This window comes from Eretmochelys imbricata, chromosome 6 (assembly GCF_965152235.1).
Source record: "Eretmochelys imbricata isolate rEreImb1 chromosome 6, rEreImb1.hap1, whole genome shotgun sequence".
Taxonomy (NCBI): Eukaryota; Metazoa; Chordata; order Testudines; family Cheloniidae; genus Eretmochelys; species Eretmochelys imbricata.
The window spans coordinates 35,197,072-35,224,135 of NC_135577.1; positions in this window are offsets into that span (position 1 = coordinate 35,197,072).

Genomic DNA, 27,064 nt, shown 5'->3' on the forward strand with positions numbered 1-27,064 from the left:
ACCTGCACAGTCTTTGTATGTTTGGGGAGGTCTTAATTGGTCTCCTTTACATGTCACTAGTTAAGTTTCCATTCAAGGAAGCAAAATATCAGGGAGGACAAGCTACTTGACCTATACTTGCTATTTTTATTTCCAGCATTTGTGGCCTTGCTGAGACCTGTTAAGAATTAGCTGTGATATTACACCCCAGATGAGTAGAAACAACAGATCTCAGTGCAGACTGTCTACATTTAGCACGATGATTTAGTTACTGCTTTCCTCCACCCAACTTCTTTCTTATTCCCATTAGCGACACGCTGGCTGTAGAGAAAACTTATTCATGCTCTAGAAATGTAATATTTACTCAAAACAATTTTTATTTGGCTTGGCTTCTTCCCAGTGCCATAAAGTGATAGCCAACCCCATGTGCTTACATAGACAACATGTGCATCTGAGTCATATTTATTATCCCAGTTATAAAAAAAGCACACAATTTTGTTGTTTGGTGCAATCGAATGGGACTCAAGGAAGCGGCACGTCTTGAGCATTGCCTTTTTCTGGAATCTGCAAAAATTTGCCATGCTCCAAATTTAGAACTTGTGGGTGGAAGCTAAGCAGGGAGCCAACTGTTTATACCATTACATCACAGGAATTGAGGGCTTTACTCCGAAGGATCCAAGAAAATTAATGAAGAGCAGAGGCTGTAAAATTCCCATCTGTTTAAATTTAAGTCATGGCAGAGAGGTAATTATTAATAAAAGTGGCTTTATTTGCAGCATGGTAATCTCATTGCTTAAATTAAACATATCCCTTTTCAGTGCATTTTACTAGTCTGTTGGAACTTGTAAGGGTAACGGTTAAGGATTAACATTTGTAAAGGACAGGCTCAGTGAAGCTCTGAGATCATTCTAGTTAAAATCACACTCCACTGAACAAGCTTTTAAAATAAATAAATAAATAAATAAATAAAAAGCCCAAGTCGTGCACTTATCAAAATGGCATCACTCTTCTCCTGGCTCAAGAGGGTGACTGGGATGTGGCTCATACTTTTGCTGCAGAGAGACAAAGGATCTCAAATGGACACTGATCAACACTGCATGTAATTAATTTGAAAAGTGTTTCAATTTGCTTGACCTTCCTGGTTTGGGGCAGCCAGTATAAACTTGAACGTCTGGATCAGTCTCTCAGGAGTAGACAGTGAAGCAGTAGGGCAAGTTACCAACATGTAGGGGGTGTGCACAGATTGTCTGATTCCTTACTCCTACTCACTGTGTATTCCCATAACTCCCACGGCAGACATGCTTTTACACACGCTAGGGTCACAAGCTTCACGAAAGGTTGTAATTCAAACCAGTGCCTGTGTTGGGGAGGGATTGGTAAAGAGACACTGAGCAATGCAGCCACTCCCAGTGGCCTTGTGCCTGGAGCAGGCGTAATGCCTTCTGGGGCTTGGTGGTGGAGCATGGGTCTGGTTCCTCGGCTCTTGATACCTCTCCCACAGGATACACTCCATCCCAGCTCCAACAGCAAATGGCAAGAGGGACAATGGGTTAAACTCACTCAGGAATGCAAAGACCGAGACTGTGGATGGAAGGGGGAGTCCTTGGGCCTAACCACTGCAGTTATATATCCCAAGGATTAGGCACACTCATTTTGCCATGGGAAGTGCAGTTAGAAAGACATAGCAGTGTGCTTAAAACAAAAGAAAACAAGATGGAAACTGCTCCCCATTCTTAAACTACATAACTGTTTGCATGCCTAAGGACATGGTCTTTGAAGCATTATACTTTGCACCTTTCATCTGAGGGTCTCCAAGTATTTTACATAAATTAATAATTTAGCTTCACAACCTCAGAGACAGGTAGGTCCTATTATTCCTATTTTACAGGAAAGGAAATAGAAAGACAATAAAGGCCTGCTATTTTCAAATGTACCTGTGTAGTTCTGGCAGATCAAGTAATGATCACTTACATGTTTGTCTGGCTGTTTGCATGTACAGTTACTCTATTTGCACATGCAATCACCACAACAGCACACACATTCAGGAAAATCAAGTTTGTGGTCACAGGGTCAGAACTAGATCTGCCAACCTCCAGTCCTATGGGTTAAGCACAAGCTCAATCTTCTTATCCCAGGGGCAGTTTCTTAATTTTCCTGGAGAGCAAATAGTGTTTTTCTGGAAATTGGGACCCTCTGATCACCTTCCCACTATGTGGAGCAGCTGTCACAGTTGTAAAAACTTGTGGGGCGGGCTAGAGACCAAAGATCATCCTCCATCTTGGAAGGTGGGGTTCCCACCTGCAGGGACATTACAGCACTTCATACTGCTCCAGACACCAGGCTCTGGTTACTGTATTCTATCACCTTAAATAAAAATAATTTAATTGTTACATATAAATTCTTTGTGCTTTACTGAGAAGAACACACCCACCAGAGAAGACTGGTGACCCTCTCAGGGTCCTTGGGCAATAACTCAGACCTTCTACATTAGCACTAAATTTTACCATACTTTTTCACTTTTGTTTTTCATTGTGTTGCTTGTTCATTGCAATGTGCTTTGTCTTTGCACTCTCTCCCTCCCCCCTTCAGTGAGCAGTTAACACACACAAAGACTAACAGGCTTATTTAACTAACCATACCACCTATAAGCTGAATGTATGTTACTGATCACCTCAGAAAAGAATGTTTCTGGGGAGTTCCTATAAATGGGTGATTGGAAACACAATACACTGAACAGGACCACTGCACTAGAGCAGAGGTAGGCAAACTACGGCCTGCGGGCCACATCGGCCTGCGGGACCGTCCTGCCTGGCCCTTGAGCTCCCGGCCAGGGAGGCTAGCCTCCAGCCCCGGCCCTGCTGTGCAGCCTCAGCTCGAGGTGCCACCAGCGCTCTAGGTGGTGGGGCTGTGAGCTCCTGCCGGGCAGTGCGGCTGCGAGAGCCGCCAGGTAGTGTATTAAATTGCTCCCCATAGGAATTTGCTACTTACGGAACACCAGGTCTGGCAGCGATAAGTAGCACACTGTAAGTAGCACATTCCTACGAGGAGCAATTTAATACACTACACCCGGGTAGGGAAGGCTGTGCCTCCCCAAACAGTCTGGCCCCTGCCCCCTATCCACCCCCTCCCACTTCCCACCCCCTGACTGCCCCCCTCAGAACCCCGACCCATCCAACCCCCCCTACTCCTTGTCTCCTGACCGCCTCTTCCTGGGACCCCCCGCCCCTAACCGCCCCTCTGGGACCCCACCCCCTATCCAATCCCCACTGCTCCTTGTCTCCTGACCACCCCTTCCTGGGACCCCCACCCCTAACTGCCCCTGGGATCCCACCTGCTCCCTGTCCCCTGACTGCCCCGACCCCTATCCACACCCCCACCCCCTGACAGGCCCCCAGGGTCTCCCACGCCTATCCAACCACCCCCTGCTCCCTGTCCCGACTGTCCCCTGGGACCCCCTGCCCTTTATCCAACCCCCTCCTCACTGTCCCCTGACTGCCACCTGGGACTCCCTGCCCCTTATCCAACCCCCCCACTCTCTGCCCCTTTACCATGCCGCTCAGAGCACCAGTGCCTTCTGGGATAAGAGAGAGACACCAAGTTTTGATCCCTGGACCTGATTTGTTGCTCCTCAGACCAGCTAAGATTGAGAACATTGCAGAGGAATCAACTTATGTTTCTCTGCGGCTGAGCAAGGAATGGTACGCGTAAGGCTGCGGAGGAAGTCCAATCCAGACCTTTGTTGATTACTGCAGATCCCTAAAACACAGGGCTTAGCAGGAGGAGGTTATTTAGTATATAGATACTTTTCAGAGTGACTGATTGCAGCTGTTCAGAGCTGACATAGAGGATGCTTTGTATCCATGTAACTACCTCCAGATAGGTGCCACGTTGTAAATTGTGGAACTTGAAGTTATGGTGGCAGCAAAGTCATCCAACAGAAAACAGATTTATTATTTTATGTGCCCAGAATTTGGTTTTACTCTGAAAAGACAAACAGACACCCCAGAAACTATACTGTTATCCCATTTGCCTTCAATATGCAAACATCCACCCTCTGTACAGTCAGTGTGTGTGTCTGTCAGAAGCATCAATGTGAGTCAAAAGGGGAAGAAGTTACAATAAAGTGACAGGCATGAAATTATATAGCGCCATTGTGTCCAACAAGCACAAAAAACTCCTGCCTGTCAGACCCAAGACGATAAGCCTGAGAAGCACCTTCCTTTTAGTACCCACTCCAGGTGGGGTACCAAAACTTTCACCTTAGTGCTTTCTCCCACCCCACCCCTCATTCTTGGGAGGAGCTCTTGTGAACATCTGCAAAGCTACCTCATTAGCCTTCTTCCAAACCCTCCTTAAAACACCTCTCCCACTATGCCTACAAAAAAACATTGACCACTGCTGTACTGAGACGTTTACCTATCATTCTCACCAATGCTGACTCGCTGCCTGTCTGTACCATCTGTTGTCTCTTTTCTTACACTTAGATTGGAAACTCTTTGGGGCAGGGACAATCATTTTGTTCTACATTTGTACAGTGCCTAGCACAATGGGTCCTGGACCATGACTAGGGCTCCTAGGTGCTACAATAATACAAATAATAAAGAACCCAGCCCTATTGAAAGCTGCTTCTCAGACCATCACCTTCCAACAACATTGGGGGGTTAAGTTTGTTTGCTTGGTTATTTGACCTACTATGGAATTCAGAACCATGAGCAGAATAGGTACACTAAAAGGATCAATTTGAAGTTAGAGAACTAAAGGATCTGTTCTCCTTCTGACTTCCAGTCTTGTAAAAGCAATTCAAACTAGTAGCACAGAGATTAACATAATTATATGAAATAACGGGAACAATTTTATGAGAAGATGGGACTTTTACTTTACTTCCCCCGCCCCTGACTACTTAAACCCTGAAATTAAGGAATATTGATGACAACTTCCCATGCACTTTCTTTGAGGATGGAACATTTGACAAGCATGGAAAGCATTACGGTCATAGCTTTGAAGTGTATAATAGAAATTTGGAATAGATTTGAAAAGAAACAGAAAGACTCCCATTACTTCCTTCTGGAATGGCACCCTGAAAGGACTGGTACTATTAAAAACAACATGCTCAAAAAGCACAAGTCTTAACAGCAGCCTGTGGGACTTTTTCTGTTAAAGGCGTTTACACAACTAGATCCTAATGGGGATCAGCAAACAAACACTTGTGTTTATTATAACCGAATGAACAGAATGTACTACACAGAATATGACTCACTTTTCCATAGGAGGCCTGTCTATTCTCTGGCTTTAAAATAATGAAATATTGCGTCTCTTTGCTGCAGTTTGTTGTGCAAAAGTTTTAATGAGTTCATCTCAAGGAGCTGCCTGCCACATAAAAGCTGATTCATTCGGTTGGTGAAAAATCTGCCTTCTGATAGGACACTTTGTACTAAGTCTCACTAAATAGGCTGGGGGTTTGGTTTTCACAGGTATTTTTAGTCTTGAGTGCTTTCAGGAAGTGAAATTTTGCAGGCAGTTGCAGTGAAATGCAGGCTGCTTTTGCTGGGTGACATGCTACCTTACTGTCTCTGGAATATCCTCTCCTTATCTTTATAGAGTTAAATCTTTAAAAGCACTATTTTAAAGACTTTCTATCAGACACGGATTTATTTAAAAGCTGTTGGGGATATTTAACAAAATGTTTACAGTCATTTTTTAAGATATGCAAAAAATGCTGTCAGTTAGCTTAATGGGTTGGAAATTCTGATTAGGTTCTGGGAAGGGTGGATGTTCTTAGATGACCCTCAAAGTAGTTTCAAGTGAAAGAGGGATTGGGGGGGAGGGTGGAGAGGGAGGGCGAAGGTTTGAAGCAAAGAAGTAAAAAAAAGAGCCAGGGAAATTATGAGCAAAGCAAGAATAGCCTTAGAGGGTTAAAAGAAAAAAATATTTCTGGGCTCCTGCTGGTATTTATAATAGTTGTGAATTTGCCAAAGCCTAGCATCTCAAAGTGTTTGCAAGCCCAAATTCTGCCTCCTTCCACACCATTTAAATCAAAAGAGCTGCTCAGGTATATAACTGAGGCAGAATCAGGTCTAATAATTAGTTAAGCTTCACACCATCTCTGTGAGACAGATACATATTATTGTATGCCAAAGATAGTCTATTTCTTTGTTAAGGTCCAGATTTCTTGGTCAAGGTATAGTTAAGGTCCAGACTCTAGAGAAAATAATAATGAACACAACAATAACAATAACAAGTAAATAAAAAGATTTTGGGGTCTATTCAAAAACATCTGGCAGTCCGGATTTGGCCTGCCATTTGCCTACTACTGGTATATGCAGTGTTATTGTAGCCTGAAGAAGAGCTCTGTGTAAGCTCGAAAGCTTGTCTCTTGCACCAACAGAAGTTGGCCCAAGAAAAGATATTACCTCACCCACCTTCTGTTTCACATATTATGTCCATTTTATAGAGAAGGAAACCAAAACAGAGGGAGGTAAAGTGACCTGCCCCAAAGTTACAGAGCTCAGGAATAAAAACTAAGAGTTCTGACTCAGTGCCTTTCAATCACTAGATGAGATGGGGCTTGTAAGTAACAGGTTTGGGAGATGGAAATCCCCAGACCTGGATTAGTTGCCATTAACACCATGAAATGTACTATTTAAAGGATGTGAGGGTGGTGGAATCTTATGCTTTTCTGTGCCCACTGCTGCTGAGTCATGGTATACTGTGCACATTTATGTGGCTGTACAGTGCATTATATGTGCGGTCACCCTGACAGGGACTTATTGTGCAAAGTTTCTGCAAATTATTGCACTCTTCTATTAACTCAGTGTGCAACAGCTCATCATACAATGAGGAACTGTAAAGTAATTTACCAACAAACATCTATTAGCACCAGATTATAAACCCAAGGATCTCATATTTTAAATCACACACACGTCTTTAAATACTCTTGCTGGAAATTATGATTTCATAAGAATCTTAAGATAGTCCTCACTCCAGGTTCTTAACTAGCTGTAGTCCACTCATCCTGAGGAAATAGGAGTGATTCTTAAAGGGACATTCCCTCCATTACTTTAACCTTCTAATTCTTCACGTTTCTGTTTTTAAAAAAATCATGCCTATGTCACAATGTCTTAACTGTATAAATTTTAACATTCCAATGTAAGCTAAGATTATCTTCCCTCTTGCCCATTGAGACATGTGGGTTTGGCTTTATAAACTCCATAACCGGCTTGCTTGAACCTTGTCCAGTAAGTTTTCATCTAAATTGATTAGGATTTGGAACGTACATTCTTGGACAAATTGTATTCTAATGAACAGAACACTCCCTTCACAGCTGTCCTGCCAGAAAGCCAAGATTTTTTCTGTCTAGAAATCATCCCAAAGTGACCCTTAGATAAAGTTCAGAATCCAGTTTCATTTTTTAATTAAGAAAAGGTTTATCTAATCTCATTCCATGCATTTCAGCACCAGGCAGTCGCAGCATGATTTACCCCAAACATTTTACATTGAAGAATTTGCTTGTGATGTTGAAGAGTTTCACACACAACGTGTTTCTTTTTAAGTAACCTTTACCATAAGTGCAAGATATGAGGATGGCACTGAGGGGGGATGCCCCTCTCTCTCAGTCAGATACCTGTAGATAGAAGGTACAGAAGCCCCCAGCCTGACTCACTCCCATGCCAAAACAACTCCAAATATACCTAATGAAGACAGCCAGGTGAAGCGAACAACAATCTTACAGCCTGATCCAAAATCCACCGAAGTGAACGGAAATCTTGACTTGACTTCAAAGGACTTTGGATCAAGCCCCTGTGAGCCCATGTCTCCTCCCTCCCTCCTAGTATCTCAAGAAACCATGTGCCTAGTCCCTCAGTTCTATGAGTAAACTGCCTGAAAAATCATATTCACTAATTAACGTTGACTGAATGCGGAAGGCATTTCCTGCCAGTAGGAGCCTGTCTACTTCTTAGGATAAGAATTGTGCCAGCAGAGTTGTGATGTGGCTTCCCAGCTTGGCTTGACATGGATGTATTAGCTTAATACTCTGCCAGAATTTTGTCCCCGATGCCTGAGCCCCACACCTTGTGTTTGCCCTTCTGATCTGTCTTGCAAGGATTTTAGACTATGCCCATCCCAGTGGCATAGGAAGACGCTATCTGATGCAATGAAGTGAGCTGTAGCTCACGAAAGCTTATGCTCAAATAAATTGGTTAGTCTCTAAGGTGCCACAAGTACTCCTTTTCTTTAGTCCGAAATATGTAATTGATACCCAGCTTTATAGCAAATCCTCTTGCTTTTCTTAATCTTAAAAGAAGGTGACCTCTTAAGAATTGGGGATCCAATTCAAACAAACATTATCCTGTTTGGCTCTGTTACTAAGGATCTGCCCATAGTGGGCATGTGTTAGTAACATGTCTACAAGGACTGTGTGAATAATAAACTCTCTTGAAACAGTGCAGCAGAAATGAATTATGGCATTAATTTAAAATGACGACAAACACCTTTGCTCTGCTATGGCACCTTTTCTTAAGACATTTCCAAGTTCTTCACCCACTTAGTTAACGAAGTTCCACAAGTTTCTTATGAGGTAGGAAAGTATTATCATCACTGTTTAGCAGAGCAGGAGACTGAGGCAGAGATGTTAAATGACTTGCCCAACACCACTCATTCAATGGCAGAGCAGGGAAAAGAACTTGGAACCCTCAATGACCAGGCTCATGCTTTAGCCAGGAGAGCAAGTTGTTTCTTTCTGATAATTACATGACTCCCAAACTACTTAAATGAATACAATGGTATTGCTGGCACAAAACAGATTACAGGAAGTAACAGGAGCTGGGCACCTAATTTCCCTGGGATCTTAGAGAATTTTCCCCAGGCAAAGAATTCAAACCACTGTCTTTGAGACTTCTTGGCTCTAAAGATCATGGCACCTGGGGAAAGTCAGAGCAAGCTTCCGTGCCATTAATATACAGTGCCCCCCGTACTCAAGGCAGCTCCATCCAAGTCAGATGACTGTCAGGCTTTTCTGAATGGTTAAAGTGACCTCACCTTGGAATACACACCTTTGTCAGACTGACACAGATGGAAGGGTATCACTTAAGAATGAAAAAGCTCTTTATGATGAGGGTGAGGTGTTCACCCCTTTGTGAGGTACTGTGTTAATTGCTTTTCATGAGCTTCAGCATCCAGAAAATAAAAGGCCCATTTATTACTTCAGTACAGTTAAATGTCTCATCTCAGCTCTTATGAAAAACAAAATCTAAATATTAAAAATGACAGGAAACAGAACTAGTCTATCCTCTCACATCTCTGTTGCACTGTGTTCCAAAATCATGCTATTGTCTGGAAAACATGGTTCTAATAAGAAGGCTGTAAGATACAAAATTGCTCTCCAAGCAGGTTAAGGAAATGGATAGCATCATGGTTGAAATGATTATCTTTAAATCCATTTGCGGGTAGCATGGTTTTGAGCTCAGTGTAGAGAGAGGTAAATGGAATTATGGGCCCCAAGGCAAAACAATGATACACTGCCAGGAAATGTCCTCTACTTCTTGGTCTTTATTGTTGTTTTTTAAAGAGATACACCTAAAATACAATTAGTTGGTAATATCCAGATAAGAAAATGTGATGACACGGATGAAATTTTAAATACAGAAAGATCCCTTTCATCTTCTCCATGGGATGCTTACATTGTAAAATAAGGAGGTAGACAGAGGAAAAAGTCATTTCAGGATACATGTCTAGAAAGAATTAAGACTGTTAGAATTTTCTGGTAGCCACTTATGAAAGCTCTTTATTTACACTGTGCATTTTACAGTATAGTCCATTTCTCTGTTTGAAGTCCTGTCAGTCAATAGATAAACTGCATTCTGACCAAGAAGTGGTGTGATTTTAGAACATGATGGCATTTTCAGTTCAATATCCTGAAGGGTCAACCCATGTGCTCACTAAAGACAATGACAACATTTTCACTGAGTTAAAGGATCACGCAGGTCCTAAGTAATCGCAGGATGATTAGATGGAAGATCAAGGATAAGAGAAAAAAAAAGTCAGCAGCAAAAAGTCAGGATGAATAAAACAACCTAGATATTAGGTGGTCTCTGCATGTAATAGAGATAATTCCCAACCTTTCCGTATCCTGCAGTATTCAATCTTGTTATATTCAGCCAGGGTCCTCTTTTTGTTTATCTGGTTTGTTATTGTGTGTATGTTCATTGTTATTTCATAAAGTTACATAAAGCTTTTAAGCAGGCAGCTCAAAGATGTTCAGTGAGAGAAAGGCAAAGCTGAGTCTTGAGCCAAAGGGGAGATTTCAGGTCAGATCCCAGATGACAGGCTGAGGCCCTCTCTGTGCAGTTCTAGCAGCAGAAAGGGGACTTAACTGGAGCTGGGCGAGGTGTCCGCTGAAAACTGCAATTTTGGTCAACATGAAACTGTATTTGAATCAAATACTTTTGGCTAATTTTCCCCCCTGAGACTTAGGCACCATGGAGACGGTGCTGCTCTGTGTCTTATAACATTTAGCCTAGTGGTTAGGGCACTCACATGGGAGGCCAGGGTTCAATTCTCCCCCTCTGCCTGATGTGGAGAAGGGAGAAGAACTTGGGTCTGCCACATTGTAGCAGAGTGCCCTCATCACTGGGCTATTGGATATTATGATGTCGGTCTCTCTCCATCTCTCCTGTGGAAGCTCTTCCACTTCGTATAAAACACGTGAATAGTCATTGGGCCATAGAGAGAGAGAATGATTCTCGAGCCTCCCATCTCCAAAGAAAGAGCCGTATCACCAGGCTAAAGTTCAGGTTGCTGCTCTGAGTATTATTTATACACAGTGGAATCAGTGCTTAATTTGTGCCAGGGCTGACCCCCGGCACCTCTGGGCTTGGCAGTTCATAGCCCCGGCACCTCTGGGCTTGGCGTGTCAGTTACAAAAGTAAAAAAAAATTGCTTGAGCCCCAGCACCTCTTTCATTACAAATTAAGCACTGAGTAGAACAGTTTCAATTGAAGATATTGAGAAATAATCCCCTCTCCACCTCCACCACCAATAGCCCAGTGGTTAGAGCTCTCCCTGCTAAATTCAAATTCCTTCTTCACATCAAGTATCATTTGAACTCCCACATACCAGGTGAGTGCCCGAACCACAAGGCCAAAAGTTATAGAGGGTGGCACCACCATTGCCCCCATGTTTTGTGAATCTAGCCCTTCATTTCCTTTATGTTCCACAGGCTTTTCGCAGTCAAAACTCCCAGTTGTAATTAATTGACGTCTTGCCCATGGGCTCGGTTATGCAAAATGTTATTCACCCTCAATCAGAGTGGAAGTCACTAAACGTCTTGCAAGATCCATCCTCGCAAGAGGGCTGCAGGTTCATATATCCTTAGTAGTTAAATCCAGGAGCAGAAGGGTGAGAGAAAGGAACGCCTGACCTCTGTAACCAGGCAGAGAGCTTTAGGAAAGGAGACAGAAGGTCAATCCTGAGAAGGAAGTACAACAGAAAACTGGGGAAAAAAAAAAAAAAAGATGAGAGAAAATCCAGGATTACAGAGACAAAATTAATGAACTGGCAGTACTGGAACTGGGAACAATCTGTTGCCAGGGCATTATCTCCTATGGAGTACAAAGTCATAATTTTGGCTACTCTTGATACAAATCAACACAGGTTAGTGATCTTGTGCTCATTGCTTTAATTCAGGCTCTGACAATTAACCTAATTTTTCTGGTATTTATCATTTAGAAGATCAGCTATAAAAATGTGATCCATACTGAATACTAGCCTCCTGTACAAGGTCTCAGTCCTAGAAAGGTTGCCTTTTAGCATTACTAGGCATTAGGGAGCACCCTACAAGCTTGATATCTTTAGCTAGCTGCTAAGAAACTAATTTACAAGGATACTGCATTCCTTGCCCACCCAATGCTCCCACTGAAGTTAGTGGGAATATTAGGTGCCCAAGGAATACAGGATTGGGCCATTAGGCAGCATTACACTGAGGAAATTTCTTCATAAAGAATTAGTGCCAAATTCCAACACCCTTACTCACATTGAACCTGATTCTCTATTCCAGCTGAGCAGAGCTAAGTGCAGGAATGGAAGGGGAGGGGAAGGGGACAAAAGTAGCTTTCTGTCACTTTTGAACCTCCTGGATTCAGGGGCTGGTTAGGGACAGCTGTAGGTCCCAGTGTACATTAGAGCGGACTCACAACTACAGGCCCTTGCAGCAGTCCAGATTACCTGGAGAAGAAGACACTCTCACCACACCACCTTGCTTCCCTAACATACCCACCATTCCAGAAAATACCCAGGCACACCCAGTGCTGCAGGATATTGCCCTGCAACATAGGCCCATCCCCCTAGCCCTACATCATTGGTGAATGCCTTTTATGCCGGGGATATCCCTAGGGGTGTAGTAAAGTAGCTGTGCAGTTTCTGAATGCCAGCTATGCTATTTCAATGGGCTGACTCCCAGAATAAGGTACTACTCACACTGAGTAAGGAATTAATTCTGCCACCCTTAATGGCTATAGTTAAGTGCCCAACTCTCCCAGAAAATTCTCTGTTCTGTTGTCTTTATAGCTTCATTAGTAATTGGAAAAAAGAGATCATAGATTTAGAATGAAATTCATCTTGATTGAATTAGCCTCCAGGAACAGTAAGGGAATTGCCAAAAAGTAGAATAATTGTTCAAATATTGTCTTCAAGACAGGATACACAGTCCAAATCCCCTCTCCGCTGTCCTCCTCCCAGTAAAGGTATAGTCAAATTCATCCTAGGTCAGTCAATCAAGAAAAAAAGAATTATCACAAGAGACACAAGGGGGGGTGAGATAATATATCTTTTATTGCACCAACTTCTGTTGGTGAAAAAGACAAGCTTTTGAACTTCACAGTTCTTCTTCAGGTCTAGGGAGATACTCAGAGTGTCACAGCCAAGCTAATCACAAGAAGCAAGCTTCCCACACACCAGCTCAAAGAAGCACCAGACCCTGCCAGAACAACAGATGCAAAACCTACAGGCATATCTCCACTGTTACGATGATCAACACCCCCCACAACATACCTTTCAAGATCTACAGGACCTACACATGCCTTTTGCCACATGTGGCGTACTATCCAGGGCATCAAATGTTCCAACATCTACGTGGGTGAATATCAGACAATCACTACATTCTCAAATTAACTCTCACAGAAAAATTATAAAAGACCTCAAAACACTCTCCCTGGGGTGGAGTGGTAGGAATAGTGTAGCGGCCCCGGATGCCAGGTGGAATGTGCGTGTAGGGAGGTCCTGGAATGCAGTTCTCTTAGGGCTGCAAAGGGAGGTGAGCACAGGCCTGTTGAACCTGAAGGTCAAGAAGAGTCTCCAGCATGTCTGTTCGCAGCTTGAGAAGCGCTAGCATCTCCTGCTGCACCTCTCTCTCCTTTTCCTGTGCTTTTCTCCTCTCCACTCTACCCCTGTCCATTCTGTTCACGAGGGTGATTCTTCAAGCGCTGTGCTCAGTATCCAAAGCACCAGAGGCTTGCAAGACTTCTTGGAACATATCATCCTACTTCCTCTTCCTTCGCCTCCTCATCTGGCTGAGCCGCTTCGCTGGTGTGGATGGAGAGAGCCTCAAGATCACATTTCAAGGAGCAAAAGACACAATGCTCAGAGGTACTATTGTGAGTATATTCACAAGATAAATGGAAACTTGGTATACCAAACTCACTTTCCTTGATCCACACAAGCTACAAACACTACATTCTCACTTCTGCTTGGGATGATTTAATTGGGGATTGGTCCTGCTTTGAACTGGGGGGTTGGACTAGATGACCTCCTGAGGTCCCTTTCAACCCTGATATCTATTATTCTATGATCATAGAGCACAGCAGCAGTCCCAGCCATGGTGAATATGGCCAGGGGCCTATGGGGAGCTCATGGGCATGAATATATGTGGATAGGACAAACATGGCCCACACTACAGGGATGACCATGTTTTCCAAATCTTTGTAGTAGGAAGAATATTTCCTAGGATCTGAGGTCAAATACTAGTATGTAATTCAGTCAATATGGGATAAATTCATCCATTATGTTTCTACTCCATTGTGGTCTTACATATGTGAAACCTGAGAATGTGACAGTATCGACACCATATCAACCCACAGTACTGGCCAAAGAAGCAGTAACTAACTTTAATTGTCAAAGTTTTGAGGAGTTTTGGCATAGAAAGAATATAGTACATTTGTGTGATTCTTCCAAACGTGTTTCATTTAACACTGTTTGTTTGAATTCAAGTCTTAGTACTCAGTGAAATGTTTGACTGTTCTCTTTTTTACTCATAGAATGCAGGTATGGAAGAAAGAGGATGGGATTTGCTCTGCACGCACAGTGGCTACTTTTAAACTTTAAAAACTGGGGTGTTAAAAAAACAACTTTGGAGCTGGCAAAGGGATTAGTCTCCTTTTGATTCACAAACCACTTGCAAAGTTGTGTGTTTAAAGATTAATTCTCCTGCTGCTCTAAAGCAGCCTAAAACTCCTCCTCAAACCCAAGAATTACATGGTCAAAACTGATATAAATCATATATGGTAAAAACGAATATCTTGCATTTAGATTTTAATGCCAAATTTCAGCCTTGACATAGATGTAAAACAGCCAAATCACTCCTCCAAAACTGGAAATGTTGACAGACCCTTAACTGCAGAAGTGCTAACAGTAAAATACAGACATGTGTGATTTGGCTTCATAAAACAGATGTCATGGGCTGCCACTATGGAATTATTTATGCTACACACAGCAAGCCTAATGGGAAGGTCATTAAAATCCCCATAATGCTGTACACACCTGGCTGCTGTTATGTATTGGAATGCACAATTGGACTGGATGTCTCAATAGTGACGCACTGAGCTGCCATGCAGAGGATCTCTCTTTGAACCTAATACCTAGTTCCCTGACCCCAGGAGCACTCTGGATGCTGTGCACACCACGCCTGACAGGAGGGAAAGCTTCTCATTGCTCTTGAGCAACCACTTCTGAGCAAGCCAGGAGCAGAATCCAGCTCAGCTTGGCTAGAAGGACGGGATGTCCCAACAGGGGCTTTTTAAAAGGGAAGAAAAAGGGAAAAAGAAGAGAACCCAGAGGACCATCCTGATTCCAAAGGAAACAATATGAAGCAATGGGGTAAATTCCTTGTGGTAAGTAGGTTATATGTTCTAACACAGCAAGGCTCAGATGCCCCATGCCAGCATAGGCACCGTTGGGCTCAGCTCCTCCTCAGTGAGATGCTATCATCCCCAAGTACCTGGGTGACAAAGCCTTGGCTCAGATACTCTCCTCCTGGGATCTGATGGGATTGGATCATCCTGAGTGAGGCTCAGAGGTCATAGAATCATAGAATATTAGGGTTGGAAGAGACCTCAGGAGGTCATCTAGTCCAATCCCCTGCTCAAAGCAGAACCAACGCCAACTATATCATCCCAGCCAGGGCTTTGTCAAGCCAGGCCTTAAAAACCTGTAAGGATGGAGATTCCACCACCTCCCTTGGTAACCCATTCCAGTCCTTCACCACCCTCCCAGTGAAATAGTGTTTCCTAATATATAACCTAGACCTCCCGCACTGCAACTTGAGACCATTGCTTCTTCTTCTGTCATCTACCACCACTGACAACAGCCTAGCTCCATCCTCTTCAGAACCCCCCTTCAGGTAGTTGAAGGCAGCTATCAAATCCCCCCTCACTCTTCTCTTCTGCATACTAAATAACTCCAGTTCCCTCAGCGTCTCCTCATAAGTCATGTGCCCCAGCCCCCTAATAATTTTCATTGCCCTCCGCTGGACTCTCTCCAATTTGTCCACATCCCTTCTGTAGTGGGGGGACCAAAACTGGACGCAATGCTCCAGGTGTGGCCTCACTAGTGCCGAATAGAGGGGAATAATCATTTCCCTCGATCTGCTGGCAATGCTCCTACTAATACAGCCCAATATGCCATTGGCCTTCTTGGCAACAAGGACACACTGCTGACTCATATCCAGCTTCTTATCCACTGTAATCCCCAGGTCCTTTTCTGCAGAACTGCTGCTTAGCCAGTCGGTCCCCAGCCTGTAGTGATACATGGGATTCTTCCTTCCTAAGTGCAGGACTCTGCAGTTGTCCTTGTTGAACCTCATCAGATTTCTTTTGGCCCAATCCTCCAATTTGTCTTGGTCACTCTGGACCCTATCCTTACCCTCCAGCATATCTACCTCTCCCCTCAGCTTAGTGTCCCCACTGCACTTTGGGTGCTCATTGCACTTTGCTGAATTCAGTTCCTCCTCACTGATGCTTGGATCCTCTGGGCTCAGCTTCACCTAGGCTTGGCTTAGATGCCTGTCTGGGCTCTGCTTGGTTTGATTCCTTCTCTGTAGCTATCCCCTGGGCTTCTTTTCATCCTTGCTGTGGTGCAGGTGTTCCCTGGGCTTTGATGGGCTCGCTAGGCTTGCTAGCTTCTCCGGTGGTGGGACAGTGGGTTCCACTGTGGCCGGTGCAGTTGCTCCCCCTGGCTGCTCGGGATGCAGTCACTACTCTGCCACCCTCTCTCAGACCGGCAGAGGTAACGCCACACTCGCAGCTATCCAGCCGCATGGATCTGAGGCAGCTAGTGGAACCCCACCTTCCCGCCCACTGAATGGGGGCTGCAGGCAGTAGCTGGGGAGGGGAGGACTCAGTGGTAGCTGGGGGAAGAGGGATACAGGGAGCAATGTAGGCAAGATTCTGGAGCTGGAAGGGTTCTTGATGGTGGCTGCTCTTTGTGGGAGGCAATGGGGGTAGCTGAGAGAGGCAGACAGTATCTCTCTGGTCACTGCTGGGATAACCGTCAGGATTCTAAACACACTGTTGTAATTTTGGTGATGCTGAACTGCCCTGAGTCCCTTTAAAAAGTTGTGAGCAGGTTTCCGTGGTTATTTCCACTCTCAGCCTCTTTCCCCTTGAATTGCCATGTGCAGAGAAAACCAACTGATTACATGGAGAAGCGACTACACAAAGTGCTCTCAAATGCAGTCATTTAACACACTGAAATAATGGAGGAAAATTACACACACACACCCCCCCGTGATAGGTGCCGACTGAGCGCCCACCGGCAGCACCTTATCAGTGCCTCCCACTCCCTCCCAGCGCCTCCACCTGCCGGCAGCCCCGTCAATCAGCGCCTCCCCATCAGCTATTCCGCGGTGTGCAGGTGGTGCTAGGAGGGAGGGGGAGTGCGTTTGGGGGAGGGGGCAGGAAGAGGCGGGGGCAGGAAGAGGCAGAGTGGGGCCTTGGGCGGAGCCGGGGGAGCACTCCCCAGCACATTAGAAAGTTGGCACCTATGCCCCCCCACGTCCCCGATTTCTTTCGGTTCTAATCATCTTAGGTTTTTCTCTTTGACAATAGAAGGTGCACAATCTACAGCTGCAGATTGATTTCTTCAGTTAGCGGCATCCCTTTAATTACATATTGTGCATAGAATATCTGAACGGTGTGTCGGGACAGGTAACAATGAGAGGCATGCCCTTTCCTATGCTGTGCATGTAAAATTGCCCTCATTGATACTTCACCCTGACCACTTCTATCCACCGATTTCTCTTGCCACTCTCCTTCCTCCCCCATCCCACCTGTATACAGATGGCATCACCGAGTGATTTAAGAAAAGCATTTTCTCTTTTGCCTCCCTCATCCCCCCTTCATATTGTTTCTTACTCTTGCCCCCTCCTCTCACCCAGGTTTACTGCCATTGATAACAACTCCTTTGCCTCTGGTACTTTCCCAAACCCTATACGATATGCCACATTCTGTCCTTCCTGGACAGTCTATAGGATTATTACCCTAACTCAAACCTTCCCTTTCTCCAAAAGGATATATGCATCTCTCCCAACTACTCTCATATACCCTATTATCCTTCATCATAGGCGCCGACTCTGTGGGTGCTCTCGAGCTCAAGCACCCACCAAAAAAATACAGAGGGTGCTCAGCACCTGCAGGGCTGGATTAATCTGTTGTGGGCCCCATGCCCGCATTTGTGCTGCGTCCCGCAGCCCTGCCCACTTTTCGCATGGGGAGAGTACAAAGAGGAGCACCCACCTGCAAAAACAAGTCAGTACCTATGTCCTTAATCATTCTCAGCCTTGATTTCATTCTGGCTAGAACATGGAAACTGTTCTCCTTCATGACCTCCTTTCTTCTAATGAAAGCTGCTTCTCCCTTTTTGTTCCACTAGACCTCTGGCCACCTTCAACTCTCTGGACTACTCAGTCCTCCTGCACCACTTTCATAGCTAGGCTGGTATTCCTAGTTCTGTCATGGTTCTAGTTCTACCTATCGATGTGCTCTTACGTTCCCAGATGATGGCTCCTTCTCACGGCATTTCAAGAGTTCCTGACCTTTTTGCCTCGTCTCACTGTGTTACCACATCATTGCTTTTAATATTCTTAGCTATGATTGGGATAATTACAGTGGGGACAGGGCAGGGGGAGGGGGGCATTTCCATCCTGACCTTCAGCCTGTGATGCAGGGGAAGCCAGCCCCAGAAATTCTTCTAAGGGCAGCTTCAGAACTTCTCCTCCCTCCTCTGTGGAACTGTAAGGGGGAGGTAAGAGCGCCACCAGCCAGGAAGACAGTGACTGAGGCAGCCAAAGGGAAGATGCAGTTTCCTTTTTGCTAGCTGCACGCACAGGAAGGGGAAAAAAGAGTCCCTTTCCCACCAACCAGTGGCACACTGAAGGAGGCAGAAAGGACACCCACCAACTTCCTGTCCTGTTGGAAAAGGTACAGCTAGGAACACGAGGAGACAGACACTACAGGTCGGGAGACAAGACCTAAAGAAGAGAACAGAGCATTGGGTGTGGAAGCTTATAGGGCAGGGAGGGACGCAGGTACACCGGTATGGCACAGATATAGGACATGGTACCACTGGAGGCTTTTTGAAGAAGGGGAATGGAGCTCACCTATGGAACCAGCTCCTTGCACCGTTCCCCACAACTTTTGGTTCAAAACTATTCCCTCGTTAGCTACTGCTATTCCCTTGTGCCAGCAGAGGGAGCACAAACTCAAAGTTTTACTTTTTTTAAACACAAAGTAGCCATGAGCTCCCATTGTTCTCACTGGGAATGAGGCCACAAACTGCCCTCAGTTCAGATGATTGCCATTGTACTACAGCCTATACAGATAGAAGTTTGGGCTATCCTTAGTAAAGGTGGCCACCACCTTGTATTGTTCCTAATGGTAGCGAAGCTAAGCTGCTTTCAGGGAAGATGGCAGATCTATGTGGCTGGCTGGGAAGGTCACTGTAAGGAGCAGGTGAATATGGGCAGAGAGGAAGGGACAGTGTGACAAAGCAGGTTAGTACAAGAAGAAAGGGAAAAACATAGTGAAGGCAGGAAATGTGTGTGGGAAAGACAGGAACTTTGTGGAGGACAGGAATCTGCATAAACGGATACATACAAAGATAGTAGGTTACAGGAGGGAGTCTGAGGGGATCAGTGGAAAAATGTGAGGGGTACAAGATTGTGAGGAAAAATTAGATGAAATCTGGGGGAAGGTGGAAGACAGGAGACTGTGGATAAATATGGAAGTGAGGCAGAAGATTTGGTAGGACAGCCTGAACTGCTGTGCAACAATTTTTGTTCATTATTACACCTAATAAGTCGTTTAATATTGAACTTATTTTAGTACTTCTGTCATTAAGCATAAAGATGGCAAACAGTGCTGCTACTCATGCCCCTCTCCGCCTGGTCACATTCCATACACCCAGATGCACCCACCCACCACTTGAGGTAAAATTTCATGCCCAACTCCTGGTTTCCCTTGCTCATCCAGCCAGGATGGTATAGCTCCAGAAGCCTACAGAGGGCATAGCCTATTTTCAACCACAATTGATTCCCACTTTTGACTAAACATTTTCATTATTGTTCACAATCCCGACAAGTAAATTCCACGCACATAGGAAGGGAGTTCTCAGTAAGAGTTCATCCTATTTTCAAAGTCAGGTAAGTTCAGCGAAGCAGCAGTTGATAGTTTTTCTCTCTACTACTGATGCTTGCACGGGGGGGGGGGGGGGGGGGAGAAAACCTGGATTTGTGCTGGAAATGGCCCACCTTGATTATCATACACATTGTAAGGAGAGTGATCACTTTACATAAGCTATTACCAGCAGGAGAGTGGGGTGGGGGGAGAGAAAACCTTTTGTAGTGATAATCACCCATTTTTTCATGGTTTGGGTGTATAAAAACGTCTTCTGTATTTTCCACAGTATGCATCCGATGAAGTGAGCTGTAGCTCACGAAAGCTTATGCTCAAATAAACTGGTTAGTCTCTAAGGTGCCACAAGTACTCCTTTTCTTTTTGCATGAGGAGAAACATTCTCCTATTTGGCAAAGAACAAATCTTTTATGGAGGAGTTGGTACTTGTCAGACTTCTGCAGAGAACTCCCCTCCCACCAACCCACACCTTTCTCATGGTTTATCTGCGTCTTCCTACACGTGCCTGTGACTTGCATGCCCCAGAATCAGAGAAATTTAGAAGGCAAAAGATTTCCTCCCGAGGTTGAACTTTGGGGTTTGTTCTGAAACCTTCCCCTTTCTCCTACCTAATGTGGATCATGAAGTACAGTAATGCCTTTCTTCAGGCCAAAAGTATAGAAGATGCCTGTGATGTTCTGCCAAGTTTTTAACACGGGCGTCCTAAGTACTGCACTCCAGCACATCACTGGAAGATAGCCCATACGAATGATCTTACTCTTACTTCTTGGAAGATGCTTGGAGAAAACACCAGTGCCAACCTACAGAGTCTTGGAGGCAGAATGACAATATCCACGTACCTTGAAAGCTTGCCTCTTTCAACAAGAGAAATTGGTCCAATGTAAGATATTACCTCATCCACCTTGCCTCTTTAATATCCTGGGACCACCATGGCAAACAATATCTATATAGCCCATAAGCCAGAAAGAGAAATGGACATTTTACTTGGTTATCCCCAAATGCTTAATGATCTGCAAACAAGTATTTCTCTCCTCACATCAGTACTCCAAAGACTGTAAAGATGTTCATTTCAGCAAGAAAGAGGCTAGCCATGTGTTGACATGAAATATTTTCATGCTCCATCTTAGTCTTCACAGATTAGAGCTGCCACTTGTTTAGTGCTATAAATAATCAAAGTAAAATTTCACTGATTTTTCCCAGATTTGTGGATCTAGTACCTCATTTAAGAAAGCAGTTAAGCACATCCTTACACGTTAAATGCATGCTGAAATGACCTTCTTGATTAAGGATGATTTCCTGAATTAGGGCCATAGTGAAAATTTACAATGAGTACATCCAGCTCTGCAGACAATAGCTCAGCTGGCGTGGTGCAGTGGACACTCACCTGTTTCTTAATGAACTAATAGAGCAGCTCTGAAAACCCATTTTACCTAGGACAGGCCAAAGACAGTGGACATGACTGGTGTACTGTTTCCATACTGTATGGAAGAGGCCAAAATCTTTCAAAATCCTGCTAAAATTCAAGCTGTGCTTTTTGTTGGCTTACTTAGATCTGGAACAATGTCGATTTTTTTGCTACAGTTCTTGACTGGGATCCAACAGACTATATGTATTTTTCAGTTGTTGTTTCCTAAAATTCAAATTGTAGCATTAATATTTCTCATATTCTCGCAAGCCTTGGGGAAAAGGGTTGCTGCTAGTAAATTTTCTCTCTTCTTGTGTTTTTCTGAATTATTTCATAGACTATTAAGAGGAATTCTGGACAGTTTGCAAAAACTGGGCCAAATTTTACAGTGCTTCTCAGGCAACACTCCTATAGACATCAATAGAGGTATTGCTTGAGTAAGGACTTCTGGGTTTGGACTGGTGTTTGTAATGACTTGCACACAGAGATCCACAATAGACGATGGAGAGTGCAAGTGATGAAATTAAGCCAATTTGAAACTACTCTTATCTGTGGATGTTGCAACAAAATACTTTGTGCGTGACATTTCCAAACTGCTGAAATTAGAGGACAGAACAAATAAAAATCAAACCCCCCAGGCTGTGTCAAGCCGCTTCTGCACCTTGGTAAGCCAAAAATAGGTGCGTGTTGTTACATGAGTGAAGTGTACTGCTAGTTCATTACCAAAGCTGTTCTTTGTTAGGAAGGCATTGAAGAAATCCTCATGCAAAGAGAAGAAAGCTGACATAGGAAGATGAAGAAAATACAGTTAAGTCTAAGAGAAAGGGAACAGTAAGGACTCTGTTTAGCTCTGGAACTTAATGTTACAATAATTTATTGCCAACTGGAGACAGATCTGACATGACACAGCTTTTGTTCTTAGGCTAGGTGTTACGTATTATGTGTGCACACTGGAAAGATCTGGGATCCCCCCCAGCTGTTCCAATCAATCAGTCTCAGTCTGGTTAATCTCTGTCAGCACTGCACTTGCCAACCCTCCTTCTCTGTCCCTCTCTAACCGCTGCAAGCACAAACATAAAGATCAGGATCTGAAAACAAAACAAAACGTTTCTTCCTCATGTTCAGAGAAGACAAGAATTCAGCATGTCTGAGTATTCAGAGTGTGCATTCTTCAGTAAAAGGGCTGGATCATCAGTATTAGTTTGCATTTACATGGCAACTTTCACCCAATCTCAAAACGCTTTAAAAACAAGCCTCACGTTAACCCTATGAGGCAGGGAAGCACCAGTATGATCTCCGTTTTACAGAGTGATAAACGGACACAGACATTGAGGGATTTGCCCAAGGTGTCACAGTCAGTGGTAGATCTAAGAGAAGAGAACTTCATACTGCCTAGTAGATTGGATTTTCAGCTTAATACAAAGCTAGAACTCCAAGCTAACCTCAAGATCTGTGATCCCAGGAGAAGTAAACAAACCAGTATAATTTTACTAGCTCAGTAAAAAAACTACCTAGTCAAGGATATGTATATTCCTAGTTTTGTCACAGGCAGTTATGTGACCTTGGCAATTCACTTAGTGACTCTTTTCTCTATCACAAGGTCTTTCTGCCTGTTTAAAAAACCATGAGACACCCGGGCAAGCCTGAAACATTTAAAATAATTGCTAGGGTGCAGGAGAATTTGTACCAAGCAAATCCCAGCCCCGCCGTACTTATTTATATGGTAGGACAGTGTCTCTGCCATTGGCTATTTGGGTGTCCTGAAACAGTAACAGTCTAGATCAAGGGGTAAAAGCAGAGGCAGGTACTGCTTATAGAGGGCGCATTATTAGCATATGGCTGTAGAATGAGACACTTCCATCCCTAGGCTCACATAAAGACTGTCCAGAACAGGAAGGGCTAAGTAATCATAGAATATCAGGGTTGGAAAGGACCTCGGGAGGTCATCTAGTCCAACCCCCTGCTCAAAGCAGGACCAATCCCCAACTAAATCATCCCAGCCAGAACTTTGTCAAGCCTGACCTTAAAAACCTCAAAGGAAGGCGATTCCACCAGCTCCCTGGTAACCCATTCCAGTGCTTCACCACCCTCCTAGTGAAAAAGTTTTTCCTAATATCCAACCTAAGCCTCCCCCACTGCAACTTGAGACCATTACTCCTTGTTCTGTCATCTGCTACCACTGAGAACAGTCTAGATCCATACTCTTTGAAAGCAGCTATCAAATCCCGCTTCATTCTTCTCTTCCACAGACTAAATAATCCCAGTTCCCTCAGCCTCTCCTCATAAGTCATGTGCTCCAGCCCCCTAATAATTTTTATTGCCCTCCACTGGACTCTTTCCAATTTTTCCACATCCTTCTTGTAGTGTGGGGCGCAAAACTGGACACAGCACTCCAAATGAGGCCTCAACAATGCCGAATAGAGGGGAATGATCATGTCCCTCGATCTGCCGGCAATGCTCCTACTTATACAGCCCAAAATGCCATTGGCCTTCTTGGCAACAAGGGCACACTGTTAACTCATATCCAGCTTCTCGTCCACTGTAACCCCTAGGTCCCTTTCTGCAGAAAAGTAGAACCTAAAGAACCATCAATTAGTAGCTGGGGATATCTAGTCACATGGATTGTCAGGACGTATGTTTCCCCTTAACAGGTAGAACATAGAATAGCATTTGCTTACTCCTGACATTCAACAGTAGCACCACCATGTTCTTTTCAGGTTGTGGGGTAGGGGTGAGGAGAACTGGGAGATAAGAGAGCAGCTTTTGGGGTTTGCTGTGTAGTGTAGCAAGGAGGAACATTATAGAAACAATAGGTAGCCAGAAGCACAATGTAGGGGTGAGCTACAAAACCCCAAACTCAACTGGCCATCTCCATTGCCAGTTTATCTAATGACTTTTTTCTTTTGTTACTGCTACCACCATTAAAGACTATAAATCTAGTTATGGGACATCCTGAGGTTGAGAGAAAAGGGACAGATCTAGTTTGCAATAAACAAATGGACTCTGGAGTTTGAACACAACCTCCAAACCTGCCATAACTAAGATGGATAGGTTGTATCAGGTGCCACAGCAAGGCTCTGACACCAAAATCCTTGTTAGACGTGGTGGCTTTGGTGAAGGAGAAGGGATCTCAGGCTCCTCGTTGAAAGACAGAGTCATAGAGAATGACTATTCTGGGGAACGAGAGATCACTTTTAGCACCTTTGCAATATCAGTGTCAGACTGTTAAGTATCTTGGCTAAACATCAAGAGCACCATGTGGGAGCAGATCCTCCCTTGGCTACATCCTCTCCCACAGGGGCTGGAGATTGTGTAGTAAACTTTTTCCTAAGCACTAGAACCTGCTGCAGTTTCAATCAAGAGGGGTAGTGTTAGAGTTTGCAGCTACGATGCAGCAGCATAGAAGGCTTTCCTGGGCTGAGAGACAGGCCAGGAGAGGGCAGCTTGAGCTAGGGAGGGGGCTTGGAGCTGCTAGAGAGGAGGTGGTTGGAAAGTGGTTAAAGAGGATAGAGGCAAAAAGAGGTGGCACTTGGGGAAAAGAGGATGTGCTGAGGAAGCTAGAGGAAACTTGAGCAATGTGGAAGGAGCTCGGGTGCAAGGGGCATGGAAGGTACGAACAGTGAGACTGACCATTCTGATGCTGACAAAGGGGATACAGTTTGGGTGCTTGGTCGATGGGTGTAGCTCTCCAAGTGAGGGGCTGTCAGTAACAGGTGAACCTTTTGGAAAGAGGTGTGGTCACTGGAGCATCGAATCGAAGGAATGTCACAAACCAGAGAGAGGCAAAGGTGGGAATGCAGGGGTGAAACTAGACTTTGCAGCCAGGTAAATGAGGAATGGATTCCTTCTTGGGGATGGGACAGCATGTTGAAGATAAAATTTCTTTCATTGTTCTGGTAATTTACAATTTTCCTAAATGAGTATTTTATGTTACCTTGTATAATTTATGTTCTTGACAAATTCTTGGGTTTTCCTTTATAAAGTGTAAAAATTTAAGGTTATTCCCATTGTATTTGGTTGCCTGTCCCTCTCCTTACAGTAGGCATAACCTTAAGGTTGCCAGCTTTCTAATTGCTGGTAACTGGACCCTGAGGCCCTGCCCCGGCCCCACCTCTTTCCCCCCATCCCCCAAGGTCCCTCCCTAGCTCCACCTCTTCACCTAAGGTCCCGTCCCTATCGCTTGCTCTTCTCCCCCATCGCTCACTGGATTGTCTCAAGGAGACTGCCCGAAGGTAGGAGGTGGCCCTGGCTGAGCAGGGGCTGGCACAGGTTAATGACCCAGCATCTCCGCCAGCCCCCTGGTAACCAGACTTTTGGTTCAGGTGCCATTTAGGATTGCCAGGTTCCCTTTCTGGACTTTCTGGTCAAAAACCAGGCACCTGGCAATCCTAAATGGCACCTGGACACAGAAGCCAAAACCTGGATGGTCTGGGAAAAATCCCAACGGGTGGCAACTATACATAGCCTAGCTGAGGTCTGGGTCACTGCAATGGCAGCCAAGGACATTGATAATGTTCAAGTAGTCTTCAGACATATTGTCTTGTGATGCCTCTGTGGCAAGAACCCTGCTGTTGGGTATTCCACTAAGGAGATACTCCTGGCTCCACATGCCAGGCCTTGTGGTTCTAAACCTCTGAAGTACTAGAGTTTCCCTACAGCGTGAATATGTGGCAGCAACAGCCACAAAGAGCTAGAGTTATCAGTGAGTAACCTCTCTGTACTAGAAAGTGGCCCAAAAAGAAACTCTGGATCCAAAGACACCTCCCAACCCCCATAAACTTTTGAGGTGAAATCCTACTTCCTCTTTAAGCAATGGCAAAACTCCCACTGATTTCACTGGGGCTCGAATTTCACCCCAGGTGTTATGAAAATATAAACCCTATCCAACTTCTACAAATGGGCCAAACTAAAGTTCTGGATCCAAAACACCCAGGAACTCTGGGGGATCTTTAAAATCCAGATTTTGTGGCTTGAGGCTACCTCCAGCAGACACCTGAGAATCCACAGGAAGAAATGGAATTATCAGTAACTTAAGGCTAGAGAAAGAGCACACACCTGGGAGGTTAGAAATCAAGGGTTCACCCACTGATTTATGATCTACTTCATCATAACTCTAAGAGACGGAAATAAATGAAAGGAGAGAATTCATCATTCACTAGGATAATGCAACAGTGAATCAAAGTTACTCAAAAACAAGTAGTTCTGGAATTACCCAGGTCAAGAACTGTTTGGAGTGAATAGTACCTGAGAAGGGTGGAGCATAAGTATTCCAACTTCTTGGTCTTATAATGCTATAGTCTCAAAGTCAGAGAGGTTCCTAAGGCTTTGGCTGTCCAGCAACACAAATACCCATTTTGTGACAAAAGTCCGCCCCCTCTGCCCCCCCCCCCCCGACTGCTTTGGGAAGGTTGGAGACTATAATTAAATACAGAATGAGATCTTACGTCACCCCACAGCTTCTCTCCGCAGTATCTGTCAGAGAAGCTATAGAAGGGAATAAACATGACCTTTGCTGCAGAAGCGAGAGCTGCTGCAGTCGATGCCAATAGTGTTGGGAAATAAAAACAAAACAATTAAATAAATATGGGAATAGAGACCTGGACCTAACCTATCCACATGGGTATTAGAGGAAAGGGCAGGATTGGTTTTGTTTTTATTTTCAGCAACAATAAGTGAGTGAAACACAAGAAATAAGCTGGACCAAAGCTAGCCACAAACTGAAATT